The sequence below is a fragment of the Lagenorhynchus albirostris genome, chromosome 18 (assembly GCF_949774975.1).
Source record: "Lagenorhynchus albirostris chromosome 18, mLagAlb1.1, whole genome shotgun sequence".
NCBI lineage: Eukaryota > Metazoa > Chordata > Mammalia > Artiodactyla > Delphinidae > Lagenorhynchus > Lagenorhynchus albirostris.
The window spans coordinates 79274025-79300325 of NC_083112.1; positions in this window are offsets into that span (position 1 = coordinate 79274025).

Here is a 26301-nt window from a genome sequence, read left to right on the forward strand (position 1 = left end):
GGGTTCGGGCTAGGGTTAGGGTTAGGGGACTGGGACGGCTTAGGGTCCAATTGAGGGTCCGACAACGCTTTAGGGGGAGCGTGCGTGTGAGGGCGCGGTGTAGTGTTAGAGTACGGGTTAGGATTAGGGGACGGGTGAGGGTCAGGCTTCGGGGAAGTGTTATGGTTAGGGTTCGGGCTAGGGTTAGGGTTAGGGGACGGGGACGGTTTAGGGTCCAGGTGAGGATCCGACATCGCTTTAGGGGGAGCGTGCGTGTGAGGGCGCGAGTTAGTGTGAGCCTACGGGTTAGGATTAGGGGACGGGTGAGGGTCAGGCTTCGGGGAAGGGTTAGGGTTAGGGTTCGGGCTAGGGTTAGGGTTAGGTGACGGGGACGGTTTAGGATCCAGGTGAGGGTCCGACAACGCTTTAGGGGGAGCGTGCGTGTGAGGGCGCAGGTTAGTGTTAGAGGACGGGTTAGGATTAGGGGACGGGTGAGGGTCAGGCTTCGGGGAAGGGTTAGGGTTAGGGTTCGGGCTAGGGTTAGGGTTAGGGGACGGGGACGGTTTAGGGTCCAGGTGAGGGTCTCACAACGCTTTAGGGGGAGCGTGCGTGTGAGGGCGTGGGTTAGTGTTAGACTACGGGTTAGGATTAGGGGACGGGTGAGGGTCAGGCTTCGGGGAAGGGTCAGGGTTAGGGTTCGGGCTAGGGTTAGGGTTAGGGGACGGGGACGGTTTAGGGTCCAGGTGAGGGTCCGACAACACTTTTGGGGGAGCGTGCGTGTGAGGGCGCGGGTTAGTGTTAGACTACGGGTTAGGATTAGGGGACGGGTGAGGGTCAGGCTTCGGGGAAGGGTTAGGGTTAGGGTTCGGGCTAGGGTTAGGGTTAGGGTACGGGGACGGTTTAGGGTCCAGGTGAGGGTCTCACAACGCTTTAGGGGGAGCGTGCGTGTGAGGGCGCGGGTTAGTGTTAGACTACGGGTTAGGATTAGGGGACGGGTGAGGGTCAGGCTTCGGGGAAGGTTTAGGGTTAGGGTTCGGGCTAGGGTTAGGGTTAGGGGACGGGGACGGTTTAGGGTCCAGGTGAGGGTCCGACAACGCTTTAGGGGGAGCGTGCGTGTGAGGGCGCGGGTTAGTGTTACCGTACGGGTTAGGATTAGGGGACAGGTGAGCGTCAGGCTTCGGGGAAGGGTTAGGGTTAGGGTTCGGGCTAGGGTTAGGGTTAGGGGACGGGGACGGTTTAGGGTCCAGGTGAGGGTCTGACAACGCTTTAGGGGGAGCGTGCGTGTGAGGGCGCGGGTTAGTGTGAGCCTACGGGTTAGGATTAGGGGACGGGTCAGGGTCAGGCTTCGGGGAAGTGTTAGGGTTAGGGTTCGGGCTAGGGTTAGGGTTAGGGGACGGGGACGGTTTAGGGTTCAGGTGAGGGTCTCACAACGCTTTAGGGGGAGGATGCTTGTGAGGGCCCGGGTTAGTGTTAGCGTGCGGGTTAGGATTAGGGGACGGGTGAGGGTCAGGTTCGGGGAAGGGTTAGGGTTAAAGTTCGGGCTAGGGTTAGGGTTAGGTGACGGGGACGGCTTAGGGTCCAATTGAGGGTCCGACAACGCTTTAGGGGGAGCGTGAGTGTGAGGGCGCGGGTTAGTGTTAGCGTACGGCTTAGGATTAGGGGACGGGTGAGGGTCAGGCTTCGGGGAAGGGTTAGGGTTAGGGTTCGGGCTAGGGTTAGGGTTAGGGTACGGGGACGGTTTAGGGTCCAGGTGAGGTTCCGACAATGCTTTAGTGGGAGCGTGCGTGTGAGGGCGCGGGTTAGTGTGAGCCTACGTGTTAGGATTAGGGGACGGGTGAGGGTCAGGCTTCGGGGAAGGGTTAGGGTTAGGGTTCGGGCTAGGGTTAGGGTTAGGGGACGGGGACGGTTTAGGGTCCAGGTGAGGGTCCGACAACGCTTTAGGGGGAGCGTGCGTGTGAGCGCGTGGGTTAGTGTGAGCCTACGGGTTAGGATTAGGGGACGGGTGAGGTTCAGGCTTCGGGGAAGGGTTAGGGTTAGGGTTCGGGCTAGGGTTAGGGTTAGGGGACGGGGACGGTTTAGGGTCCAGGTGAGGGTCTCACAATGCTTTAGGGGGAGCGTGCGTCTGAGGGCGCGAGTTAGTGTGAGCGTACGGGTTAGGATTAGGGGACGGGTGAGGGTCAGGCTTCGGGGAAGTGTTATGGTTAGGGTTCGGGCTAGGGTTAGGGTTAGGGGACGGGGACGGTTTAGGGTCCTGGTGAGGGTCCGACAACGCTTTTGGGGGAGCGTGCGTGTAAGGGCACGGGTTAGTGTGAGCCTACGGGTTAGGATTAGGGGACGGGTGAGGGTCAGGCTTCGGGGAAGGGTTAGGGTTAGGGTTCGGGCTAGGGTTAGGGTTAGGGGACGGGGACGGTTTAGGATCCAGCTGAGGGTCCGACAACGCTTTAGGGGGAGCGTGCATGTGAGGGCGCGGGTTAGTGTTAGCGTACGTGTTAGGATTACGGGACGGGTGAGGGTCAGGCTTCGGGGAAGGGTTAGGGTTAGGGTTCGGGCTAGGGTTAGGGTTAGGGGACGGGGATGGTTTAGGGTCGAGGTGAGGGTCCGACAACGCTTTAGGGGGAGCGTGCGTGTGAGGGCGCGGGTTAGTGTGAGCCTACGGGTTAGGATTAGGGGACGGGTGAGGGTCAGGCTTCGGGGAAGTGTTATGGTTAGGGTTCGGGCTAGGGTTAGGGTTAGGGGACGGGGACGGTTTAGGGTCACGGTGAGGGTCCGACAACGCTTTAGGGGGAGCGTGCGTGTGAGGGCGCAGGTTAGTGTGAGCCTACGGGTTAGGATTAGGGGACGGGTGAGGGTCAGGCTTCGGGGAGGGGTTAGGGTTAGGGTTCGGGCTAGTGTTAGGGTTAGGGGACGGGGACGGTTTAGGGTCCAGGTGAGGGTCTGACAACGCTTTAGGGGGAGCGTGCGTGTGACGGCGCGAGTTAGTGTGAGCGTACGGATTAGGATTAGGGGACGGGTGAGGGTCAGGCTTCGGGGAAGGGTTAGGGTTAGGGTTCGGGCTAGGGTTAGGGTTAGGGGACGGGCTCGGGTTAGGGTTAGGGGACGGGGACGGTTTAGGGTCCAGGTGACGGTCTGACATCGCTTTAGGGGGAGCGTGCGTGTGAGGGCGCGAGTTAGTGTGAGGGTACGGGTTAGGATTAGGGGACTGGTGAGGGTCAGGCTTCGGGGAAGTGTTACGGTTAGGGTTCGGGCTAGGGTTAGGGTTAGGGGACGGGGACGGTTTAGGGTCCTGGTGAGGGTCCGACAACGCTTTAGGGGGAGCGTGCGTGTAAGGGCGCGGGTTAGTGTGAGCCTACGGGTTAGGATTAGTGGACGGGTGATGGTCATGCTTCGGGGAAGGGTTAAGGTTAGGGTTCGGGCTAGGGTTAGGGTTAGGGGACGGGGACGGTTTAGGATCCAGCTGAGGGTCCGACAACGCTTTAGGGGGAGCGTGCGTGTAAGGGCGCGGGTTAGTGTGAGCCTACGGGTTAGGATTAGGGGACGGGTGAGGGTCAGGCTTCGGGGAAGGGTTAGGGTTAGGGTTCGGGCTAGGGTTAGGTTTAGGGGACGGGGATGGTTTAGGATCCAGCTGAGGGTCCGACAACGCTTTAGGGGGAGCGTGCGTGTGAGGGCGCGGGTTAGTGTTAGCGTACGGGTTGGGATTAGGGGACGGGTGAGGGTCAGGCTTCGGGGAAGGGTTAGGGTTAGGGTTCGGGCTAGGGTTAGGGTTAGGGGACGGGGACGGTTTAGGGTCCAGGTGAGGGTCCGACAACGCTTTAGGGGGATCGAGCGTGTGAGGGCGCGGGTTAGTGTGAGCCTACGGTTTAGGATTAGGTGACGGGTGAGGTTCAGGCTTCGGGGAAGTGTTAGGGTTAGGGTTCGGGCTAGGGTTAGGGTTAGGGGACGGGGACGGTTTAGGGTCCAGGTGAGGGTCCGACAACGCTTTAGGGGGAGCGTGCGTGTGAGGGCGCGGGTTAGTGTTACCGTACGGGTTAGGATTAGGGAACGGGTGAGCGTCAGGTTTCGGGGAAGGGTTAGGGTTAGGGTTCGGGCTAGGGTTAGGGTTAGGGGACGGGGACAGTTTAGGGTCCAGGTGAGTGTCCGACAACGCTTTAGGGGGAGCGTGCGTGTGAGGGCGTGGGTTAGTGTTAGCGTGCGGGTTAGGATTAGGGGACGGGTGAGGGTCAGGCTTCGGGGAAGGGTTAGGGTTAGGGTTAGGAGACGGGGACGGTTTAGGGTCCAGGTGAGGGTCTGACAACGCTTTAGGGGGAGCGTGCGTGTGAGGGCGCGGGTTAGTGTGAGCCTACGGGTTAGGAATAGGGGACGGGTGAGGGTCAGGCTTCGTTGAAGTGTTAGGGTTAGGGTTCGGGCTAGGGTTAGTGTTAGGGTACGGTGACGGTTTAGGGTCCAGGTGAGGGTCCGATAACGCTTTAGGGGGAGCGTGCGTGTGAGGGCGCGGGTTAGTGTGAGCCTACGGGTTAGGATTAGGGGACGGGTGAGGGTCAGGCTTCGGGGAAGGGTTAGGGTTAGGGTTCGGGCTAGGGTTAGGGTTAGGGGACGGGGACGGTTTAGGGTCCAGGTGAGGGTCCGACAACGCTTTAGGGGGAGCGTGCGTGTGAGGGCGCCGGTTAGTGTGAGCGTACGGGTTAGGATTAGGGGACGGGTGAGGGTCAGGCTTCGGGGAAGGGTTAGGGTTAGGGTTCGGGCTAGGGTTAGGGTTAGGGGACGGGGACGGTTTAGGGTCCAGGTGAGGGTCCGACAACGCTTTAGGGGGAGCGTGCGTGTGAGGGCGCGGGTTAGTGTTACCGTACGGGTTAGGATTAGGGGACGGGTGAGGGTCAGGCTTCGGGGAAGGGTTAGGGTTAGGGTTCGGGCTAGGGTTAGGGTTAGGGGACGGGGACGGTTTAGGGTCCAGGTGAGGGTCTGACAACGCTTTAGGGGGAGCGTGTGTGTGAGGGCGCGAGTTAGTGTGAGCGTACGGTTTAGGATTAGGGGACGGGTGAGGGTCAGGCTTCGGGGAAGTGTTATGGTTAGGGTTCGGGCTAGGGTTAGGGTTAGGGGACGGGGACGGTTTAGGGTCCTGGTGAGGGTCCGACAACGCTTTAGGAGGAGTGTGCGTGTAAGGGCGAGTGTTAATGTGAGCCTACAGGTTAGGATTAGGGGACGGGTGAGGGTCAGGCTTCGGGGAAGTGTTAGGGTTAGGGTTCGGGCTAGGGTTAGGGTTAGGGGACGGGGACGGTTTAGGGTCCAGGTGAGGGTCTGACAACGCTTTAGGGGGAGCGTGTGTGTGAGGGCGCGAGTTAGTGTGAGCGTACGGGTTAGGATTAGGGGACGGGTGAGGGTCAGGCTTCAGGGAAGTGTTAGGGTTAGGGTTCGGGCTAGGGTTAGGGTTAGGGGACGGGGACGGTTTAGGGTCGAGGTGAGGGTCCGACAACGCTTTAGGGGGAGCGTGCGTGTGAGGGCGCGGGTTAGTGTGAGCCTACGGGTTAGGATTAGGGGACGGGTGAGGGTCAGGCTTCGGGGAAGTGTTAGGGTTAGGGTTCGGGCTAGGGTTAGGGTTAGGGGACGGGGACGGTTTAGGGTCCAGGTGAGGGTCCGACAACGCTTTAGGGGGAGCGTGCGTGTGAGGGCGTGGGTTAGTGTTAGCGTACGGGTTAGGATTAGGGGACGGGTGAGGGTCAGGCTTCGGGGAAGGGTTAGGGTTAGGGTTCGGGCTAGGGTTAGGGTTAGGGGACGGGGACGGTTTTGGGTCCAGGTGAGGGTCCGACAACGCTTTAGGGGGAGCGTGCGTGTGAGGGCGCGGGTTACCGTTAGCGTACGGGTTAGGATTAGGGGACGGGTGAGGGTCAGGCTTCGGGGAAGGGTTAGGGTTAGGGTTCGGGCTAGGGTTAGGGTTAGGGGACAGGGACGGTTTAGGGTCCAGGTGAGGGTCCGACAACGCTTTAGGGGGAGCGTGCGTGTGAGGGCGCGGGTTAGTGTTAGCGTACGGATTAGGATTAGGGGACGGGTGAGGGTCATGCTTCGGTGAAGGGTTAGGTTTAGGGTTCGGGCTAGGGTTAGGGTTAGGGGACGGGGACGGTTTAGGGTCCAGGTGAGGGTCCGACAACGCTTTAGGGGGATCGTGCGTGTGAGGGCGCGGGTTAGTGTGAGCCTACTGGTTAGGATTAGGTGACGGGTGAGGGTCAGGCTTCGGGGAAGGGTTAGGGTTAGGGTTCGGGCTAGGGTTAGGGTTAGGGGACGGGGACGGTTTAGGGTCCAGGTGAGGGTCCGACAACGCTTTAGGGGGAGCGTGCGTGTGAGGGCACGGGTTAGTGTTACCGTACGGGTTAGGATTAGGGGACGGGTGAGCGTCAGGCTTCGGGGAAGGTTTAGGTTTAGGGGTCGGGCTAGGGTTAGGGGACGGGGACGGTTTAGGGTCCAGGTGAGGGTCCGACAACGCTTTAGGGGGAGCGTGCGTGTGAGGGCGCGGGTTACTGTGAGCCTACGGGTTAGGATTAGGGGACGGGTGAGGGTCAGGTTTCGGGGAAGGGTTAGGGTTAGGGTTCGGGCTAGGGTTAGGGTTAGGGGACGGGGACGGTTTAGGGTCCAGGTGAGGGTCCGACAACGCTTTACGGGGAGCGTGCGTGTGAGGGCGCGGGTTAGTGTGAGCCTACGGGTTAGGATTAGGGGACGGGTGAGGGTCAGGCTTCGGGGAAGGGTTAGGGTTAGGGTTCGGGCTAGGGTTAGGGTTAGGGGACGGGGACGGTTTAGGGTCCAGGTGAGGGTCTGACAACGCTTTAGGGGGAGCGTGCGTGTGAGGGCGCGAGTTAGTGTGAGCCTACGGGTTAGGATTAGTGGACGGGTGAGGGTCAGGTTTCGGGGAAGGGTTAGGGTTAGGGTTCGGGCTAGGGTTAGGGTTAGGGGACGGGGACGGTTTAGGGTCCAGGTGAGGGTCCGACAATGCTTTAGGGGGAGCGTGCGTGTGAGGGCGCGGGTTAGTGTGAGCCTACGGGTTAGGATTAGGGGACGGGTGAGGGTCAGGCTTCGGGGAAGTGTTATGGTTAGGGTTCGGGCTAGCGTTAGGGTTAGGGGACGGGGACGGTTTAGGGTCCTGGTGAGGGTCCGACAACGCTTTAGGGGGAGAGTGCGTGTAAGGGCGCGGGTTAGTGTGACCCTACGGGTTAGGATTAGGGGACGGGTGAGGGTCAGGCTTCGGGGAAGGGTTAGGGTTAGGGTTCTGGCTAGAGTTAGGGTTAGGGGACGGGGACGGTTTAGGATCCATCTGAGGGTCCGACAACGCTTTAGGGGGAGCGTGCGTGTGACGGCGTGGGTTAGTGTTAGCGTACGGGTTAGGATTAGGGGACGGGTGAGGGTCAGGCTTCGGGGAAGGGTTAGGGTTAGGGTTCGGGCTAGGGTTAGGGTTAGGGGACGGGGACGGTTTAGGATCCAGCTGAGGGTCCGACAACGCTTTAGGGGGAGCGTGCATGTGAGGGCGCGGGTTAGTGTTAGCGTACGTGTTAGGATTACGGGACGGGTGAGGGTCAGGCTTCGGGGAAGGGTTAGGGTTAGGGTTCGGGCTAGGGTTAGGGTTAGGGGACGGGGATGGTTTAGGGTCGAGGTGAGGGTCCGACAACGCTTTAGGGGGAGCGTGCGTGTAAGGGCACGGGTTAGTGTGAGCCTACGGGTTAGGATTAGGGGACGGGTGAGGGTCAGGCTTCGGGGAAGTTTTAGGCATAGGGTTCGGGCTAGGGTTAGGGTTAGGGGACGGGGACGGTTTAGGGTCCAGGTGAGGGTCTGACAGCGCTTTAGGGGGAGCATGCGTGTGAGGGCCCGGGTTAGTGTTAGCGTGCGGGTGAGGATTAGGGGACGGGTGAGGGTCAGGCTTCGGGGAAGGGTTAGGGTTAGGGTTCGGGCTAGGGTTAGGGTTAGGGGACGGGGACGGCTTAGGGTCCAATTGAGGGTCCGACAACGCTTTAGGGGGAGCGTGCGTGTGAGGGCGCGGGTTAGTGTTAGAGTACGGGTTAGGATTAGGGGACGGGTGAGGGTCAGGCTTCGGGGAAGTGTTATGGTTAGGGTTCGGGCTAGGGTTAGGGTTAGGGGACGGGGACGGTTTAGGGTCCAGGTGAGGATCCGACATCGCTTTAGGGGGAGCGTGCGTGTGAGGGCGCGAGTTAGTGTGAGCCTACGGGTTAGGATTAGGGGACGGGTGAGGGTCAGGCTTCGGGGAAGGGTTAGGGTTAGGGTTCGGGCTAGGGTTAGGGTTAGGTGACGGGGACGGTTTAGGATCCAGGTGAGGGTCCGACAACGCTTTAGGGGGAGCGTGCGTGTGAGGGCGCAGGTTAGTGTTAGAGGACGGGTTAGGATTAGGGGACGGGTGAGGGTCAGGCTTCGGGGAAGGGTTAGGGTTAGGGTTCGGGCTAGGGTTAGGGTTAGGGGACGGGGACGGTTTAGGGTCCAGGTGAGGGTCTCACAACGCTTTAGGGGGAGCGTGCGTGTGAGGGCGTGGGTTAGTGTTAGACTACGGGTTAGGATTAGGGGACGGGTGAGGGTCAGGCTTCGGGGAAGGGTTAGGGTTAGGGTTCGGGCTAGGGTTAGGGTTAGGGGACGGGGACGGTTTAGGGTCCAGGTGAGGGTCCGACAACACTTTTGGGGGAGCGTGCGTGTGAGGGCGCGGGTTAGTGTTAGACTACGGGTTAGGATTAGGGGACGGGTGAGGGTCAGGCTTCGGGGAAGGGTTAGGGTTAGGGTTCGGGCTAGGGTTAGGGTTAGGGTACGGGGACGGTTTAGGGTCCAGGTGAGGGTCTCACAACGCTTTAGGGGGAGCGTGCGTGTGAGGGCGCGGGTTAGTGTTAGACTACGGGTTAGGATTAGGGGACGGGTGAGGGTCAGGCTTCGGGGAAGGTTTAGGGTTAGGGTTCGGGCTAGGGTTAGGGTTAGGGGACGGGGACGGTTTAGGGTCCAGGTGAGGGTCCGACAACGCTTTAGGGGGAGCGTGCGTGTGAGGGCGCGGGTTAGTGTTACCGTACGGGTTAGGATTAGGGGACAGGTGAGCGTCAGGCTTCGGGGAAGGGTTAGGGTTAGGGTTCGGGCTAGGGTTAGGGTTAGGGGACGGGGACGGTTTAGGGTCCAGGTGAGGGTCTGACAACGCTTTAGGGGGAGCGTGCGTGTGAGGGCGCGGGTTAGTGTGAGCCTACGGGTTAGGATTAGGGGACGGGTCAGGGTCAGGCTTCGGGGAAGTGTTAGGGTTAGGGTTCGGGCTAGGGTTAGGGTTAGGGGACGGGGACGGTTTAGGGTTCAGGTGAGGGTCTCACAACGCTTTAGGGGGAGGATGCTTGTGAGGGCCCGGGTTAGTGTTAGCGTGCGGGTTAGGATTAGGGGACGGGTGAGGGTCAGGTTCGGGGAAGGGTTAGGGTTAAAGTTCGGGCTAGGGTTAGGGTTAGGTGACGGGGACGGCTTAGGGTCCAATTGAGGGTCCGACAACGCTTTAGGGGGAGCGTGAGTGTGAGGGCGCGGGTTAGTGTTAGCGTACGGCTTAGGATTAGGGGACGGGTGAGGGTCAGGCTTCGGGGAAGGGTTAGGGTTATGGTTCGGGCTAGGGTTAGGGTTAGGGTACGGGGACGGTTTAGGGTCCAGGTGAGGTTCCGACAATGCTTTAGTGGGAGCGTGCGTGTGAGGGCGCGGGTTAGTGTGAGCCTACGTGTTAGGATTAGGGGACGGGTGAGGGTCAGGCTTCGGGGAAGGGTTAGGGTTAGGGTTCGGGCTAGGGTTAGGGTTAGGGGACGGGGACGGTTTAGGGTCCAGGTGAGGGTCCGACAACGCTTTAGGGGGAGCGTGCGTGTGAGCGCGTGGGTTAGTGTGAGCCTACGGGTTAGGATTAGGGGACGGGTGAGGTTCAGGCTTCGGGGAAGGGTTAGGGTTAGGGTTCGGGCTAGGGTTAGGGTTAGGGGACGGGGACGGTTTAGGGTCCAGGTGAGGGTCTCACAATGCTTTAGTGGGAGCGTGCGTCTGAGGGCGCGAGTTAGTGTGAGCGTACGGGTTAGGATTAGGGGACGGGTGAGGGTCAGGCTTCGGGGAAGTGTTATGGTTAGGGTTCGGGCTAGGGTTAGGGTTAGGGGACGGGGACGGTTTAGGGTCCTGGTGAGGGTCCGACAACGCTTTTGGGGGAGCGTGCGTGTAAGGGCACGGGTTAGTGTGAGCCTACGGGTTAGGATTAGGGGACGGGTGAGGGTCAGGCTTCGGGGAAGGGTTAGGGTTAGGGTTCGGGCTAGGGTTAGGGTTAGGGGACGGGGACGGTTTAGGATCCAGCTGAGGGTCCGACAACGCTTTAGGGGGAGCGTGCATGTGAGGGCGCGGGTTAGTGTTAGCGTACGTGTTAGGATTACGGGACGGGTGAGGGTCAGGCTTCGGGGAAGGGTTAGGGTTAGGGTTCGGGCTAGGGTTAGGGTTAGGGGACGGGGATGGTTTAGGGTCGAGGTGAGGGTCCGACAACGCTTTAGGGGGAGCGTGCGTGTGAGGGCGCGGGTTAGTGTGAGCCTACGGGTTAGGATTAGGGGACGGGTGAGGGTCAGGCTTCGGGGAAGTGTTATGGTTAGGGTTCGGGCTAGGGTTAGGGTTAGGGGACGGGGACGGTTTAGGGTCACGGTGAGGGTCCGACAACGCTTTAGGGGGAGCGTGCGTGTGAGGGCGCAGGTTAGTGTGAGCCTACGGGTTAGGATTAGGGGACGGGTGAGGGTCAGGCTTCGGGGAGGGGTTAGGGTTAGGGTTCGGGCTAGGGTTAGGGTTAGGGGACGGGGACGGTTTAGGGTCCAGGTGAGGGTCTGACAACGCTTTAGGGGGAGCGTGCATGTGACGGCGCGAGTTAGTGTGAGCGTACGGATTAGGATTAGGGGACGGGTGAGGGTCAGGCTTCGGGGAAGGGTTAGGGTTAGGGTTCGGGCTAGGGTTAGGGTTAGGGGACGGGGACGGTTTAGGGTCGAGGTGAGGATCCGACAACGCTTTAGGGGGAGCGTGCGTGTGAGGGCGCGGGTTAGTGTGAGCCTACGGGTTAGGATTAGGGGACGGGTGAGGGTCAGGCTTCGGGGAAGGGTTAGGGTTAGTGTTCGGGCTAGGGTTAGGGTTAGGGGACGGGGACGGTTTAGGGTCCAGGTGAGGGTCCGACAACGCTTTAGGGGGAGCGTGCGTGTTAGGGCGCGGGTTAGTGTTAGCGTACGGGTTAGGATTAGGGGACGGGTGAGGGTCCGGCTTCGGGGAAGGGTTAGGGTTAGGTTTCGGGCTAGGGTTAGGGTTAGGGGACGGGGACGGTTTAGGGTCGAGGTGAGGGTCCGACAACGCTTTAGGGGGAGCGTGCGTGTGAGGGCACGGGTTAGTGCGAGCCTACGGGTTAGGATTAGGGGACGGGTGAGCGTCAGGCTTCGGGGAAGGGTTAGGGTTAGGGTTCGGGCTAGGGTTAGGGTTAGGGGACGGGGACGGTTTAGGGTCCAGGTGAGGGTCTGACAACGCTTTAGGGGGAGAATGCGTGTGAGGGCACGGGTTAGTGTTAGCGTGCGGGTTAGGATTAGGGGACGGGTGAGGGTCAGGCTTCGGGGAAGGGTTAGGGTTAGGGTTCGGGCTAGGGTTAGGGTTAGGGGACGGGGACGGCTTAGGGTCCAATTGAGGGTCCGACAACGCTTTAGGGGGAGCGTGCGTGTGAGGGCGCGGGTTAGTGTCAGCCTACGGGTTAGGATTAGGGGACGGGTTAGGTTCAGGTTTCGGGGAAGGGTTAGGGTTAGGGTTCGGGCTCGGGTTACGGTTAGGGGACGGGGACGGTTTAGGGTCCAGGTGACGGTCTGACATCGCTTTAGGGGGAGCGTGCGTGTGAGGGCGCGAGTTAGTGTGAGGGTACGGGTTAGGATTAGGGGACTGGTGAGGGTCAGGCTTCGGGGAAGTGTTACGGTTAGGGTTCGGGCTAGGGTTAGGGTTAGGGGACGGGGACGGTTTAGGGTCCTGGTGAGGGTCCGACAACGCTTTAGGGGGAGCGTGCGTGTAAGGGCGCGGGTTAGTGTGAGCCTACGGGTTAGGATTAGTGGACGGGTGATGGTCATGCTTCGGGGAAGGGTTAAGGTTAGGGTTCGGGCTAGGGTTAGGGTTAGGGGACGGGGACGGTTTAGGATCCAGCTGAGGGTCCGACAACGCTTTAGGGGGAGCGTGCGTGTAAGGGCGCGGGTTAGTGTGAGCCTACGGGTTAGGATTAGGGGACGGGTGAGGGTCAGGCTTCGGGGAAGGGTTAGGGTTAGGGTTCGGGCTAGGGTTAGGGTTAGGGGACTTGGATGGTTTAGGATCCAGCTGAGGGTCCGACAACGCTTTAGGGGGAGCGTGCGTGTGAGGGCGCGGGTTAGTGTTAGCGTACGGGTTGGGATTAGGGGACGGGTGAGGGTCAGGCTTCGGGGAAGGGTTAGGGTTAGGGTTCGGGCTAGGGTTAGGGTTAGGGGACGGGGACGGTTTAGGGTCCAGGTGAGGGTCCGACAACGCTTTAGGGGGATCGAGCGTGTGAGGGCGCGGGTTAGTGTGAGCCTACGGTTTAGGATTAGGTGACGGGTGAGGTTCAGGCTTCGGGGAAGTGTTAGGGTTAGGGTTCGGGCTAGGGTTAGGGTTAGGGGACGGGGACGGTTTAGGGTCCAGGTGAGGGTCCGACAACGCTTTAGGGGGAGCGTGCGTGTGAGGGCGCGGGTTAGTGTTACCGTACGGGTTAGGATTAGGGAACGGGTGAGCGTCAGGTTTCGGGGAAGGGTTAGGGTTAGGGTTCGGGCTAGGGTTAGGGTTAGGGGACGGGGACAGTTTAGGGTCCAGGTGAGGGTCCGACAACGCTTTAGGGGGAGCGTGCGTGTGAGGGCGTGGGTTAGTGTTAGCGTGCGGGTTAGGATTAGGGGACGGGTGAGGGTCAGGCTTCGGGGAAGGGTTAGGGTTAGGGTTAGGAGACGGGGACGGTTTAGGGTCCAGGTGAGGGTCTGACAACGCTTTAGGGGGAGCGTGCGTGTGAGGGCGCGGGTTAGTGTGAGCCTACGGGTTAGGAATAGGGGACGGGTGAGGGTCAGGCTTCGTTGAAGTGTTAGGGTTAGGGTTCGGGCTAGGGTTAGTGTTAGGGTACGGTGACGGTTTAGGGTCCAGGTGAGGGTCCGATAACGCTTTAGGGGGAGCGTGCGTGTGAGGGCGCGGGTTAGTGTGAGCCTACGGGTTAGGATTAGGGGACGGGTGAGGGTCAGGCTTCGGGGAAGGGTTAGGGTTAGGGTTCGGGCTAGGGTTAGGGTTAGGGGACGGGGACGGTTTAGGGTCCAGGTGAGGGTCCGACAACGCTTTAGGGGGAGCGTGCGTGTGAGGGCGCCGGTTAGTGTGAGCGTACGGGTTAGGATTAGGGGACGGGTGAGGGTCAGGCTTCGGGGAAGGGTTAGGGTTAGGGTTCGGGCTAGGGTTAGGGTTAGGGGACGGGGACGGTTTAGGGTCCAGGTGAGGGTCCGACAACGCTTTAGGGGGAGCGTGCGTGTGAGGGCGCGGGTTAGTGTTACCGTACGGGTTAGGATTAGGGGACGGGTGAGGGTCAGGCTTCGGGGAAGGGTTAGGGTTAGGGTTCGGGCTAGGGTTAGGGTTAGGGGACGGGGACGGTTTAGGGTCCAGGTGAGGGTCTGACAACGCTTTAGGGGGAGCGTGTGTGTGAGGGCGCGAGTTAGTGTGAGCGTACGGTTTAGGATTAGGGGACGGGTGAGGGTCAGGCTTCGGGGAAGTGTTATGGTTAGGGTTCGGGCTAGGGTTAGGGTTAGGGGACGGGGACGGTTTAGGGTCCTGGTGAGGGTCCGACAACGCTTTAGGAGGAGTGTGCGTGTAAGGGCGAGTGTTAATGTGAGCCTACAGGTTAGGATTAGGGGACGGGTGAGGGTCAGGCTTCGGGGAAGTGTTAGGGTTAGGGTTCGGGCTAGGGTTAGGGTTAGGGGACGGGGACGGTTTAGGGTCCAGGTGAGGGTCTGACAACGCTTTAGGGGGAGCGTGTGTGTGAGGGCGCGAGTTAGTGTGAGCGTACGGGTTAGGATTAGGGGACGGGTGAGGGTCAGGCTTCAGGGAAGTGTTAGGGTTAGGGTTCGGGCTAGGGTTAGGGTTAGGGGACGGGGACGGTTTAGGGTCGAGGTGAGGGTCCGACAACGCTTTAGGGGGAGCGTGCGTGTGAGGGCGCGGGTTAGTGTGAGCCTACGGGTTAGGATTAGGGGACGGGTGAGGGTCAGGCTTCGGGGAAGTGTTAGGGTTAGGGTTCGGGCTAGGGTTAGGGTTAGGGGACGGGGACGGTTTAGGGTCCAGGTGAGGGTCCGACAACGCTTTAGGGGGAGCGTGCGTGTGAGGGCGCGGGTTAGTGTTAGCGTACGGGTTAGGATTAGGGGACGGGTGAGGGTCAGGCTTCGGGGAAGGGTTAGGGTTAGGGTTCGGGCTAGGGTTAGGGTTAGGGGACGGGGACGGTTTTGGGTCCAGGTGAGGGTCCGACAACGCTTTAGGGGGAGCGTGCGTGTGAGGGCGCGGGTTACCGTTAGCGTACGGGTTAGGATTAGGGGACGGGTGAGGGTCAGGCTTCGGGGAAGGGTTAGGGTTAGGGTTCGGGCTAGGGTTAGGGTTAGGGGACAGGGACGGTTTAGGGTCCAGGTGAGGGTCCGACAACGCTTTAGGGGGAGCGTGCGTGTGAGGGCGCGGGTTAGTGTTAGCGTACGGGTTAGGATTAGGGGACGGGTGAGGGTCAGGCTTCGGGGAAGGGTTAGGGTTAGGGTTCGGGCTAGGGTTAGGGTTAGGGGACGGGGACGGTTTAGGGTCCAGGTGAGGGTCCGACAACGCTTTAGGGGGAGCGTGCGTGTGAGGGTGCGGGTTAGTGTTAGCGTACGGCTTAGGATTAGGGGACGGGTGAGGGTCAGGCTTCGGGGAAGGGTTAGGGTTAGGGTTAGGGTTAGGGGACGGGGACGGTTTAGGGTCCAAGTGAGGGTCTGACAACGCATTAGGGGGAGCGTGAGTGTGAGGGCGCGGGTTAGTGTGAGCCTACGGGTTAGGATTAGGGGACGGGTGAGGGTCAGGCTTCGGGGAAGTGTTAGGGTTAGGGTTCGGGCTAGGGTTAGGGTTAGGGGACGGGGACGGTTTAGGGTCCAGGTGAGGGTCCGACAACGCTTTAGGGGGAGCGTGCGTGTGAGGGCGCGGGTTAGTGTGAGCCTACGTGTTAGGATTAGGGGACGGGTGAGGGTCAGGCTTCGGGGAAGGGTTAGGGTTAGGGTTCGGGCTAGGGTTAGGGTTAGGGGATGGGGACGGTTTAGGATCCAGCTGAGGGTCTGACAACGCTTTAGGGGGAGCGTGCGTGTGAGGTCCCGGGTTAGTGTTAGCGTACGGGTTAGGATTAGGGGACGGGTGAGGGTCAGGCTTCGGGGAAGGGTTAGGGTTAGGGTTCGGGCTAGGGTTAGGGTTAGGGGACGGGGACGGTTTAGGGTCCAGGTGAGGGTCTGACAACGCTTTAGGAGGAGCGTGCGTGTGAGGGCGCGAGTTAGTGTGAGCGTACGGGTTAGGATTAGGGGACGGGTGAGGGTCAGGCTTCGGGGAAGTGTTATGGTTAGGGTTCGGGCTAGGGTTAGGGTTAGGGGACGGGGACGGTTTAGGGTCCTGTTGAGGGTCCGACAACGCTTTAGGGGGAGCGTGCGTGTAAGGGCGCGGGTTAGTGTTAGCGTACGGGTTAGGATTAGAGGACGGGTGAGGGTCAGGCTTTGGGGAAGTGTTAGGGTTAGGGTTCGGGCTAGGGTTAGAGTTAGGGAAGGGGGACGTTTTAGCGTCCAGGTGAGGTTCCGACAATGCTTTAGGGGAGCGTGCGTGTGAGGGCGCGGGTTAGTGTGAGCCTACGGGTTAGGATTAGGGGACGGGTGAGGGTCAGGCTTCGGGGAAGGGTTAGGTTTAGGGTTCGGGCTAGGGTTAGGGTTAGGGGATGGGGACGGCTTAGGGTCCAATTGAGGGTCTGACAACGCTTTAGGGGGAGCGTGCGTGTGAGGGCGCGGGTTATTGTTAGCGTACGGGTTAGGATTAGGGGACGGGTGAGGGTCAGGCTTCGGGGAAGTGTTATGGTTAGGGTTCGGGCTAGGGTTAGGGTTAGGGGACGGGGACGGTTTAGGGTCCAGGTGAGGGTCTGACAACGCTTTAGGGGGAGCATGCGTTTGAGGGCCCGGGTTAGTGTTAGCGTGCGGGTTAGGATTAGGGGACGGGTGAGGGTCAGGCTTCGGGGAAGGGTTAGGGTTAGGGTTCGGGCTAGGGTTAGGGTTAGGGGACGGGGACGGCTTAGGGTCCAATTGAGGGTCCGACAACGCTTTAGGGGGATCGTGCGTGTGAGGGCGCGGGTTAGTGTTAGCGTACGGGTTAGGATTAGAGGACGGGTGAGGGTCAGGCTTTGGGGAAGGGTTAGGGTTAGGGTTCGGGCTAGGGTTAGAGTTAAGGAAGGGGGACGGTTTAGGGTCCAGGTGAGGTTCCGACAATGCTTTAGGGGAGCGTGCGTGTGAGGGCGCGGGTTAGTGTGAGCCTACGGGTTAGGATTAGGGGACGGGTGAGGGTCAGGTTTCGGGGAAGGGTTAGGGTTACGGTTCGGGCTAGGGTTAGGGTTAGGGGACGGGTACGGTTTAGGGTCCAGGTGAGGGTCCGACAACGCTTTAGGGGGAGCGTGCGTGTGAGGGCGCGGGTTAGTGTGAGCCTACGGGTTAGGATTAGGGGACGGGTGAGGGTCAAGCTTCGGGGAAGGGTTAGGGTTAGGGTTCGGGCTAGGGTTAGGGTTAGGGGACGGGGACGGTTTAGGGTCCAGGTGAGGGTCTGACAACGCTTTAGGGGGAGCGTGCGTGTGAGGGCGCGAGTTAGTGTGAGCGTACGGGTTAGGATTAGGGGACGGGTGAGGGTCAGGCTTCGGGGAAGTGTTATGGTTAGGGTTCGGGCTAGGGTTAGGGTTAGGGGACGGGGACGGTTTAGGGTCCTGGTGAGGGTCCGACAACGCTTTAGGGGGAGCGTGCGTGTAAGGGCGCGGCTTAGTGTGAGCCTACGGGTTAGGATTAGGGGACGGGTGAGGGTCAGGCTTCGGGGAAGAGTTAGGGTTAGGGTTCGGGCTAGGGTTAGGTTTAGGGGACGGGGACGGTTTAGGGTTCAGGTGAGGGTCTGACTACGCTTTAGAGGGAGCATGCGTGTGAGGGCCCGGGTTAGTGTTAGCGTGCGGGTTAGGATTAGGGGACGGGTGAGTGTCAGGCTTCGGGGAAGGGTTAGGGTTAGGGTTCGGGCTAGGGTAAGGGTTAGGGAAGGGGGACGGTTTAGGGTCCAGGTGAGGTTCCGACAATGCTTTAGGGGAGCGTGCGTGTGAGGGCGCGGGTTAGTGTGAGCCTACGGGTTAGGATTAGGGGACGGGTTAGGGTCAGGTTTCGGGGAAGGGTTAGGGTTAGGGTTCGGGCTAGGGTTAGGGTTAGGGGACGGGGACGGTTTAGGGTCCAGGTGAGGGTCCGACAACGCTTTAGGGGGAGCGTGCCTGTGACGGCGCGGGTTAGTGTGAGTCTACGGTTTAGGATTAGGTGACGGGTGAGGTTCAGGCTTCGGGGAAGGGTTAGGGTTAGGGTTCGGGCTAGGGTTAGGGTTAGGGGACGGGGACGGTTTAGGGTCCAGGTGAGGGTCCGACAACGCTTTAGGGGGAGCGTGCGTGTGAGGGCGCGGGTTAGTGTTAGCGTACGGGTTAGGATTAGGGGACGGGTGAGGGTCAGGCTTCGGGGAAGGGTTAGGGTTAGGGTTCGGGCTAGCGCTAGGGTTAGGGTTAGGGGACGGGGACGGTTTAGGGTCCAGGTGAGCGTCCGACAACGCTTTAGGGGGAGCGTGCGTGTGAGGGCGCGGGTTAGTGTGAGCCTAAGTGTTAGGATTAGGGGACGGGTGAGGGTCAGGCTTCGGGGAATGTTTAGGGTTAGGGTTCGGGCTAGGGTTAGGGTTAGGGGACGGGGACGGTTTAGGGTCCAGGTGAGGTCCGACAACGCTTTAGGGGGAGCGTGCATGTGAGGGCGCGTGTTAGTGTGAGCCTACGGGTTAGGATTACGGGACGGGTGAGGGTCAGGCTTCATGGAAGTGTTAGGGTTAGGTTTCGGGCTAGGGTTAGGGTTAGGGGACGGGGACGGTTTAGGGTCCAGGTGAGGGTCTGACAACGCTTTAGGGGGAGCATGCGTGTGAGGGCCCGGGTTAGTGTTAGCGTGCGGGTTAGGATTAGTGGACGGGTGAGGGTCAGGCTTCGGGGAAGAGTTAGGGTTAGGGTTCGGGCTAGGGTTAGGGATAGGGGACGGGGACGGCTTAGGGTCCAATTGAGGGTCCGACAACGCTTTAGGGGGATCGTGCCTGTGAGGGCGCGGGTTAGAGTTAGCGTACGGGTCAGGATTAGGGGACGGGTGAGTGTCAGGCTTCGGGGAAGGGTTAGGGTTAGGGTTCGGGCTAGGGTTAGGGTTAGGGGACGGGGACGGTTTAGGGTCGAGGTGAGGGTCCGACAACGCTTTAGGAGGAGCGTGCATGTGAGCGCGCGGGTTAGTGTGAGCCTACGGGTTAGGATTAGGTGACGGGTGAGTGTCAGGCTTAGGGGAAGGGTTAGGGTTAGGGTTCGGGCTAGGGTTAGGGTTAGGGGACGGGGACGGTTTAGGGTCGAGGTGAGGGTCCGACAACGCTTTAGGGGGAGCGTGCGTGTGAGCGCGCGGGTTAGTGTGAGCCTACGGGTTAGGATTAGGGGACGGGTGAGGGTCAGGCTTCGGGGAAGGGTTAGGGTTAGGGTTCGGGCTAGGGTTAGGGTTAGGGGACGGGGACGGTTTAGGATCCAGGTGAGGGTCCGACAACGCTTTAGGGGGAGCGTGCGTGTGAGGGCGTGGGTTAGTGTTAGCGTACGGGTTAGGATTAGGGGACGGGTGAGGGTCAGGCTTCGGGGAAGGGTTAGGGTTAGGGTTCGGGCTAGGGTTAGGGTTAGGGGACGGGGACGGTTTAGGGTCCAGGTGAGGGTCCGACAACGCTTTAGGGGGAGCGTGCGTGTGAGGGCGCAGGTTAGTGTGAGCCTACGGGTTAGGATTAGGGGACGGGTGAGGGTCAGGCTTCGGGGAAGGGTTAGGGTTAGGGTTCGGGCTAGGGTTAGGGTTAGGGGACGGGGACGGTTTAGGGTCCAGGTGAGGGTCCGACAACGCATTAGGGGTAGCGTGTGTGTGAGGGCGCGGGTTAGTGTGAGCCTACGGGTTAGGATTAGGGGACGGGTGAGGGTCAGGCTTCGGGGAAGGGTTAGGGTTAGGGTTCGGGCTAGGGTTAGGGTTAGGGGACGGGGACGGTTTAGGGTCCAGGTGAGGGTCTGACAACGCTTTAGGGGGAGCGTGCATGTGAGGGCGCGAGTTAGTGTGAGCGTACGGGTTAGGATTAGGGGACGGGTGAGGGTCAGGCTTCGGGGAAGGGTTAGGGTTAGGGTTCGGGCTAGGGTTAGGGTTAGGGGACGGGGACGGTTTATGGTCCTGGTGAGGGTCCGACAACACTTTAGGGGGAGCGTGCGTGTAAGGGCGCGGGTTAGTGTGAGCCTACGGGTTAGGATTTGGGGACGGGTGAGGGTCAGGCTTCGGGGAAGGGTTAGGGTTAGGGTTCGGGCTAGGGTTAGGGTTAGGGGACGGGGACGGTTTAGGGTCCAGGTGAGGGTCCGACAATGCTTTAGGGGTAGCGTGCGTGTGAGGGCGCGGATTATTGTGATCCTAAGGGTTAGGATTAGGGGACGGGTGAGTGTCAGGCTTCGTTGAAGTGTTAGGGTTAGGGTTCGGGCTAGGTTTAGGGTTAGGGTACGGGGACGGTTTAGAGTCCAGGTGAGGGTCGGACAACGCTTTATGGGGAGCGTGCGTGTGAGGGCGCGGGTTAGTGTGAGCCTACGGGTTAGGATTAGGGGACGTGTGAGGGTCAGGCTTCGGGGAAGGGTTAGGGTTAGGGTTCGGGCTAGGGTTAGTGTTAGGCGACGGGGACGGTTTAGGGTCCAGGTGAGGGTCCGACAACGCTTTAGGGGGAGCATGCGTGTGAGGGCCCGGTTTACTGTTAGCGTACAGGTTAGGATTAGGGGACGGGTGAGGGTCAGGCTTCGGGGAAGGGTTAGGGTTAGGGTTCGGGCTAGGGTTAGGGTTAGGGGACGGGGACGGTTTAGGGTCCAGGTGAGGGTCCAACAACGCTTTAGGGGGAGCGTGCGTGTGAGGGCGCGGGTTAGTGTTACCGTACGGCTTAGGATTAGGGGACGGGTGAGCGTCAGGCTTCGGGGAAGGGTTAGGGTTAGGGTTCGGGCTAGGGTTAGGGTTAGGGGACGGGGACGGTTTAGGATCCAGGTGAGGGTCCGACAACGCTTTAGGGGGAGCGTGCGTGTGAGGGGGTGGGTTAGTGTTAGCGTACGGGTTAGGATTAGGGGACGGGTGAGGGTCAGGCTTCGGGGAAGGGTTAGGGTTAGGGTTCGGGCTAGGGTTAGGGTTAGGGGACGGGGACGGTTTAGGGTCCAGGTGAGGGTCCGACAACGCTTTAGGGGGAGCGTGCGTGTGAGGGCGCAGGTTAGTGTGAGCCTACGGGTTAGGATTATGGGACGGGTGAGGGTCAGGCTTCGGGGAAGGGTTAGGGTTAGGGTTCGGGCTAGGGTTAGGGTTAGGGGACGGGGACGGTTTAGGGTCCAGGTGAGGGTCCGACAACGCATTAGGGGTAGCGTGCGTGTGAGGGCGCGGGTTAGTGTGAGCCTACGGGTTAGGATTAGGGGACGGGTGAGGGTCAGGCTTCGGGGAAGGGTTAGGGTTAGGGTTCGGGCTAGGGTTAGGGTTAGGGGACGGGGACGGTTTAGGGTCCAGGTGAGGGTCTGACAACGCTTTAGGGGGAGCGTGCGTGTGAGGGCGCGAGTTAGTGTGAGCGTACGGGTTAGGATTAGGGGACGGGTGAGGGTCAGGCTTCGGGGAAGGGTTAGGGTTAGTGTTCGGGCTAGGGTTAGGGTTAGGGGACGGGGACGGTTTAGGGTCCAGGTGAGGGTCCGACAACGCTTTAGGGGGATCGTGCCTGTGAGGGCGCGGGTTAGTGTTAGCGTACGGGTTAGGATTAGGGGACGGGTGAGGGTCAGGCTTCGGGGAAGGGTTAGGGTTAGGGTTCGGGCTAGGGTTAGGGTTAGGGGACGGGGACGGTTTAGGGTCCAGGTGAGGGTCCGACAACGCTTTAGGGGGATCGTGCCTGTGAGGGCGCGGGTTAGTGTGAGCCTGCGGTTTAGGATTAGGTGACGGGTGAGGTTCAGGCTTCGGGGAAGGGTTAGGGTTAGGGTTCGGGCTAGGGTTAGGGTTAGGGGACGGGGACGGTTTAGGGTCCAGGTGAGGGTCCGACAACGCTTTAGGGGGAGCGTGCGTGTGAGGGCGCGGGTTAGTGTTACCGTACGGGTTAGGATTAGGGGACGGGTGAGGGTCAGGCTTCGGGGAAGGGTTAGGGTTAGGGTTCAGGCTAGGGTTAGGGTTAGGGGACGGGGACGGTTTACGATCCAGCTGAGGGTCCGACAACGCATTAGGGGGAGCGTGCGTGTGAGGGCGCGGGTTAGTGTTAGCGTACGGGTTAGGATTAGGGGACGGGTGAGGGTCAGGCTTCGGGGAAGGGTTAGGGTTAGGGTTCGGGCTAGGGTTAGGGTTAGGGGACGGGGACGGTTTAGGGTCCAGGTGAGGGTCCGACAACGCTTTAGGGGGAGCGTGCGTGTGAAGGCGTGGGTTAGTGTTAGCGTACGGGTTAGGATTAGGGGACGGGTGAGGGTCAGGCTTCGGGGAGGGGTTAGGGTTAGGGTTCGGGCTAGCGCTAGTGTTAGGGTTAGGGGACGGGGACGGTTTAGGGTCCAGGTGAGCGTCCGACAACGCTTTAGGGGGAGCGTGCGTGTGAGGGCGCGGGTTAGTGTGAGCCTAAGGGTTAGGATTAGGGGACGGGTGAGGGTCAGGCTTCGGGGAAGGTTTAGGGTTAGGGTTCGGGCTAGGGTTAGGGTTAGGGGACGGGGACGGTTTAGGGTCCAGGTGAGGTCCGACAACGCTTTAGGGGGACCGTGCATGTGAGGGCGCGTGTTAGTGTGAGCCTACGGGTTAGGATTACGGGACGGGTGAGGGTCAGGCTTCATGGAAGTGTTAGGGTTAGGTTTCGGGCTAGGGTTAGGGTTAGGGTACGGGGACGGTTTAGGGTCCAGGTGAGGGTCTGACAACGCTTTAGGGGGAGCATGCGTGTGAGGGCCCGGGTTAGTGTTAGCGTGCGGGTTAGGATTAGTGGACGGGTGAGGGTCAGGCTTCGGGGAAGAGTTAGGGTTAGGGTTCGGGCTAGGGTTAGGGATAGGGGACGGGGACGGCTTAGGGTCCAATTGAGGGTCCGACAACGCTTTAGGGGGATCGTGCCTGTGAGGGCGCGGGTTAGAGTTAGCGTACGGGTCAGGATTAGGGGACGGGTGAGTGTCAGGCTTTGGGGAAGGGTTAGGGTTAGGGTTCGGGCTAGGGTTAGGGTTAGGGGACGGGGACGGTTTAGGGTCGAGGTGAGGGTCCGACAACGCTTTAGGAGGAGCGTGCATGTGAGCGCGCGGGTTAGTGTGAGCCTACGGGTTAGGATTAGGTGACGGGTGAGTGTCAGGCTTCGGGGAAGGGTTAGGGTTAGGGTTCGGGCTAAGGTTAGGGTTAGGGGACGGGGACGGTTTAGGGTCGAGGTGAGGGTCCGACAACACTTTAGGGGGAGCGTGCGTGTAAGGGCGCGGGTTAGTGTGAGCCTACGGGTTAGGATTTGGGGACGTGTGAGGGTCAGGCTTCGGGGAAGGGTTAGGGTTAGGGTTCGGGCTAGGGTTAGGGTTAGGGGACGGGGACGGTTTAGGGTCCAGGTGAGGGTCCGACAACGCTTTAGGGGGAGCGTGCGTGTGAGGGCGCGGGTTAGTGTGATCCTAAGGGTTAGGATTAGGGGACGGGTGAGTGTCAGGCTTCGTTGAAGTGTTAGGGTTAGGGTTCGGGCTAGGTTTAGGGTTAGGGTACGGGGACGGTTTAGAGTCCAGGTGAGGGTCGGACAACGCTTTATGGGGAGCGTGCGTGTGAGGGCGCGGGTTAGTGTGAGCCTACGGGTTAGGATTAGGGGACGTGTGAGGGTCAGGCTTCGGGGAAGGGTTAGGGTTAGGGTTCGGGCTAGGGTTAGTGTTAGGCGACGGGGACGGTTTAGGGTCCAGGTGAGGGTCCGACAACGCTTTAGGGGGAGCATGCGTGTGAGGGCCCGGGTTATTGTTAGCGTACAGGTTAGGATTAGGGGACGGGTGAGGGTCAGGCTTCGGGGAAGGGTTAGGGTTAGGGTTCGGGCTAGGGTTAGGGTTAGGGGACGGGGACGGTTTAGGGTCCAGGTGAGGGTCCGACAACGCTTTAGGGGGAGCGTGCGTGTGAGGGCGCGGGTTAGTGTTACCGTACGGCTTAGGATTAGGGGACGGGTGAGCGTCAGGCTTCGGGGAAGGGTTAGGGTTAGGGTTCGGGCTAGGGTTAGGGTTAGGGGACGGGGACGGTTTAGGATCCAGGTGAGGGTCCGACAACGCTTTAGGGGGAGCGTGCGTGTGAGGGCGTGGGTTAGTGTTAGCGTACGGGTTAGGATTATGGGACGGGTGAGGGTCAGGCTTCGGGGAAGGGTTAGGGTTAGGGTTCGGGCTAGGGTTAGGGTTAGGGGACGGGGACGGTTTAGGGTCTAGGTGAGGGTCCGACAACGCTTTAGGGGGAGCGTGCGTGTGAGGGCGCAGGTTAGTGTGAGCCTACGGGTTAGGATTATGGGACGGGTGAGGGTCAGGCTTCGGGGAAGGGTTAGGGTTAGGGTTCGGGCTAGGGTTAGGGTTAGGGGACGGGGACGGTTTAGGGTCCAGGTGAGGGTCCGACAACGCATTAGGGGAAGCGTGCGTGTGAGGGCGCGGGTTAGTGTGAGCCTACGGGTTAGGATTAGGGGACGGGTGAGGGTCAGGCTTCGGGGAAGGGTTAGGGTTAGGGTTCGGGCTAGGGTTAGGGTTAGGGGACGGGGACGGTTTAGGGTCCAGGTGAGGGTCTGACAACGCTTTAGGGGGAGCGTGCGTGTGAGGGCGCGAGTTAGTGTGAGCGTACGGGTTAGGATTAGGGGACGGGTGAGGGTCAGGCTTCGGGGAAGGGTTATGGTTAGGGTTCGGGCTAGGGTTAGGGTTAGGGGACGGGGACGGTTTATGGTCCTGGTGAGGGTCCGACAACGCTTTAGGGGGAGCGTGCGTGTAAGGGCGCGGGTTAGTGTGAGCCTACGGGTTAGGATTTGGGGACGGGTGAGGGTCAGGCTTCGGGGAAGGGTTAGGGTTAGGGTTCGGGCTAGGGTTAGGGTTAGGGGACGGGGACGGTTTAGGGTCCAGGTGAGGGTCCGACAACGCTTTAGAGGGAGCGTGCGTGTGAGGGCGTGGGTTAGTGTGATCCTAAGGGTTAGGATTAGGGGACGGGTGAGGGTCAGGCTTCGGGGAAGGGTTAGGGTTAGGGTTCGGGCTAGGGTTAGGGTTAGGGGACGGGGACGGTGTAGGATCCAGCTGAGGGTACGACAACGCTTTAGGGGGAGCGAGCATGTGAGGGCGCGGGTTAGTGTTAGCGTACGGGTTAGGATTAGGGGACGGGTGAGGGTCAGGCTTCAGGGAAGGGTTAGGGTTAGGGTTCGGGCTAGGGTTAGGGTTAGGGGACAGGGACGGTTTAGGGTCGAGGTGAGGGTCCGACAACGCTTTAGGGGGAGCGTGTGTGTGAGGGCGCGGGTTAGTGTGAGCCTACGGGTTAGGATTAGGGGACGGGTGAGGGTCAGGCTTCGGGGAAGTGTTAGGGTTAGGGTTCGGGCTAGGGTTAGGGTTAGGGGACGGGGACGGTTTAGGGTCCAGGTGAGGGTCCGACAACGCTTTAGGGGGAGCGTGCGTGTGAGGGCGCGGGTTAGTGTTAGCGTACGGCTTAGGATTTGGGCACGGGTGAGGGTCAGGCTTCGGGGAAGGGTTAGGGTTAGGGTTCGGGCTAGGGTTAGGGTTAGGGGACGGGGACGGTTTAGGGTCCAGGTGAGGGTCCGACAACGCTTTAGGGGGAGCGTGCGTGTGAGGGCGCGGGTTAGTGTTAGCGTACGGTTTAGGATTAGGGGACGGGTGAGAGTCATGTTTCGGGGAAGGGTTAGGGTTAGGGTTCGGGCTAGGGTTAGGGTTAGGGGACGGGGACAGTTTAGGGTCCAGGTAAGGGTCCGACAACGCTTTAGGGGGATCGTGCGTGTTAGGGCGCGGGTTAGTGTGAGCCTACGGGTTAGGATTAGGGGACGGGTGAGGGTCAGGCTTCGGGGAAGTGTTAGGGTTAGGGTTCGGGCTAGGGTTAGGGTTAGGTGACGGGGACGGTTTACGGTCCAGGTGAGGGTCCGACAACGCTTTAGGGGGAGCGTGCGTGTGAGGGCGCGGGTTAGTGTTACCGTACGGGTTAGGATTAGGGGACGGGTGAGGGTCAGGCTTCGGGGAAGGGTTAGGGTTAGGGTTCGGGCTAGGGTTAGGGTTAGGGGACGGGGACGGTTTAGGGTCCAGGTGAGGGTCCGACAACGCTTTAGGGGGAGCGTGCGTGTGAAGGCGTGGGTTAGTGTTAGCGTACGGGTTAGGATTAGGGGACGGGTGAGGGTCAGGCTTCGGGGAGGGGTTAGGGTTAGGGTTCGGGCTAGCGCTAGTGTTAGGGTTAGGGGACGGGGACGGTTTAGGGTCCAGGTGAGCGTCCGACAACGCTTTAGGGGGAGCGTGCGTGTGAGGGCGCGGGTTAGTGTGAGCCTAAGGGTTAGGATTAGGGGACGGGTGAGGGTCAGGCTTCGGGGAAGGTTTAGGGTTAGGGTTCGGGCTAGGGTTAGGGTTAGGGGACGGGGACGGTTTAGGGTCCAGGTGAGGTCCGACAACGCTTTAGGGGGACCGTGCATGTGAGGGCGCGTGTTAGTGTGAGCCTACGGGTTAGGATTACGGGACGGGTGAGGGTCAGGCTTCATGGAAGTGTTAGGGTTAGGTTTCGGGCTAGGGTTAGGGTTAGGGTACGGGGACGGTTTAGGGTCCAGGTGAGGGTCTGACAACGCTTTAGGGGGAGCATGCGTGTGAGGGCCCGGGTTAGTGTTAGCGTGCGGGTTAGGATTAGTGGACGGGTGAGGGTCAGGCTTCGGGGAAGAGTTAGGGTTAGGGTTCGGGCTAGGGTTAGGGATAGGGGACGGGGACGGCTTAGGGTCCAATTGAGGGTCCGACAACGCTTTAGGGGGATCGTGCCTGTGAGGGCGCGGGTTAGAGTTAGCGTA